This window comes from Emydura macquarii, unplaced genomic scaffold (genome assembly GCF_026122565.2).
Source record: "Emydura macquarii macquarii isolate MOO-44397 ecotype Brisbane River unplaced genomic scaffold, CSIRO-AGI_Emac_v2 contig_2897, whole genome shotgun sequence".
In the NCBI taxonomy this organism is placed as follows: Eukaryota; Metazoa; Chordata; order Testudines; family Chelidae; genus Emydura; species Emydura macquarii.
The window spans coordinates 3,704,425-3,707,498 of record NW_027133034.1 but is presented as its reverse complement, the minus strand read 5'-3'; positions in this window follow the sequence as shown (position 1 = coordinate 3,707,498).

The following is a 3,074-nucleotide window of genomic DNA, read 5'->3' as shown; positions in this document are numbered from 1 at the left end:
GGCGGTTAGGCTCTGGCCTAGGCCTCTGCTGGCGGGGCAGCACGTCTGCCTCTGGCAGCAGTCTGGGCCCTACTGAGCTCAGGGGCCAGGCTTTTGTACTTCCCCTTCCTGTTGGGGCTCCGCCCCACGGCTGCCAATTGGCCTGGCCGGGTGGCCCTATCACGGCCCGGGTCCCTGGTTGCCGGGCAGACTCTGGGGCAGGGTGTGAGTTGGGCCAATCAGAGCGCTCGTGTCCTTCCTCAGGCTCTGGCTCTGTGGGAAGCCACAGCGGCTTCCTACAGTTACCTTGCCATCTACCCATGCTACCTGAGCTCTGATCCCTGATGGGGAGTGATCTGCTTTCATATCTTTCAGCTCAGTGTCTTCAGTCCCATCCTGCTTGCAGTTTTTCCAGCCTGTGTATCATTGCGCAGGCACCAGTTCATATGAATATTCCACGATCTTGGTGCATCTTTGGGCTGAAGTGAGCAAAAAGTCATGGATTTAACAAAGAGGAACATCAAACTGTACAAAGCCGTATCTAAGCAGCTGCTAACCAGTCATGGATTGAGCAATCCAGGTAGCAGTGCAGGTAGAAGATAAAGGGGCTCAAGGTCAGCTATTGGCAGGCCAATAATAAGAATAAGACATTCAGTGATGCCCCAGCAACCTGTCGGTTTTACAGTGAATTGGACCATATTCTGAGCAGTCCCATTTCAGCATGGATGCATCTGTTTGGGACAGGTGTGGGTTTGGAACCTGAATGTCTGAAAAAATATAACCCCACCCCTCACAGACCCCTCAAGGAGAAGCAGAAGAAGAGGTGGAAGCGGCAGAGAGGAATGGTCATAGTCTCAGAAAAGAACTTGTCTCTGATTCTCATGAACAGTTCTCTTCTGTGGTCCAGGTAGAGCACAGCATGGTGGAAGTTTCCCACACGAAGAAGCTGGGGAGGACTCAGCATCCAGGACCAGTCAGATGGGGGACGCCACTTGTTGTTATGCTGAAGGATATTATGGAATATTTGGGTGGGTTCTTCACCTACAATCCAAGCTGAGACTTCAATTATGGATGGATGCAGCACCTTTATGTCTCCCTGTCCCCTCTGTTCCTTGCTCTCCCTCCTCCCTGTCTCCCAATCAGGCTGTTCAAAATGGCAGACAAGCAAAGAGAGTAAACGGCAATCTGACACTTTACAGCAGCTGAATGCAGTAGCTTTTTAAAATGAAAAAAAAAAAATGAATATAAAAGTTAAAAGGTTTGTGGCCACATCCCAGCCAAAATGTAAATTGCTGTAAAACAGTGCTTAAAGGCTATGGCCATCATTACCATCCCAAACCACAGGCATGTTAAGACATCCTGCAGCACCCAGTTTATTGCTGATCTGATTTTGGTGCATTTCTGGAGAGTAAGAAAGTAGAATTTTTCACTCTATAAAAATTCCAGGCAGTCTCTGAGATTCCATGGTAGGGCAAGCCTCCCTCTGCCACCATTGTATCTTGCACTGATAAGTGATAGGAAGGGTGACCATACGTCCTGTTTTGACCAGGACAGTCCCTTTTTTAATCCCTTTCCCGGCCATTCTGACGTTTCTAGCAAAACTGGGCATTTGTCCCGTTTATTCCTGCCAACTGACAGTTGTCAAGAGCAAACTGGACAAATGCCCAGTTTTGCCAAAAAAGTGGGGTGCGACCCCCAGCGGTGTGCAGAGGAATATGTAGGCAGGCGAGCGGCAATGCTAGCCCCGCATGGGAGGGAGGGTTCAGGCAGACCCAGGCCCACGCAGGTGGGCAGCAGAGACAAGCAGCTCAGGCCAGCCTGGCCCAACCCCAGGCAAGTGGCAGGAACGAGTGGCTCGGCCTGGCAAGGCCCGGCCCAGGTGGGTGGCAGGGAAGAGCAGCAAGGCTGAGCAGCTCGTCCCATCCCAACGCGGGTGCCATGGACGAGCGGTGCAGGCTGGTGGCGGAGGGGGCTTGGGCCAGCCTGGCTCCACATGGTTTGGGGAGGCAGGGGCTCAGGCCTGCCCCATGCAATGTCCCATTTTCCCTCTGGGAAAATATGGTCATCCTAGTGATTGGACAGGGCTTGCATTGTCACAAGACGCAGAAAGGACTTCCTTGGTGTAGATGGAGAGTCTTATCCCCAATACCTGGAATAAATGTTTTTTTCCCCCAGTCTGATATCTGAAGCAGCACATCTTGTAAGATTGCCTCAGGGTTTAATATATTTGCCATTGCTGCTATGTCTTTCGATAACCATCCCTCCTTCCCCAAAAATATGTTCTGCACAATTGGAAGGTTAACTGAACTTACCAATTCTTTTCCTGGGGTAACTCAATAGACAGATGCTTGATGGCACAATGATTAACCAAAGGGTTTAGTGCTCTTTTGAGACAAAAATTCTCATTTTTTCCCCTGTGGCTGGATAGGCCAAGATTAAAATTGTATGTAGTCAGGGGCACGCACCAACATTTTTTCCTCTGTCTGTCAGGAGCAAATGCAACAGTCATAGATTCATCAAGGGATGGCCCAGCAATGGGGAGACCACTCAGTGTCAGTGACAAGATGCTAAACTTGAGGGCAAAGCCACAGAGCAGCAGGATGACTTGACAATGGAGGTGTGTAAGGAGCGCTCCAGGTGATCAGACAACCACATGGATTTGGAGAAGAAGCCGAGGAAGGAAGAGGGGAAGCAAAGGACAAGAGACAAGGAGACTGAACAGAACTGAAGGAAGGAAGAAAAGGAGACTGAGAAGAAGGAGCTACTGTCAATGTACCATGCAACAGCCCCATTATTCTGCCGCAGTACAGTTGCCCTGCAGCTCAAAGATGTGAGCACATATGGCATCCCTTACAGCCTTTGCTGTAGCAGACCTTGCAGCCGTAACAGGTTCTTTTGTTGGTTGTCTTTAATTACATGCTGATTCAAATGACCAAGAACCCAGTCCAGCCCAAAGCACATGCCTTAAGCTGGTAAACATTATGAAGCGCACAACGTGCTCCAGTCACATGTATGGTGTTCAACATGCTGCTGCCCAAACGAATCAGTAAGCTGTGTCATCTTGCCTTTCGTCGGCCCAGACACATTCCACCACC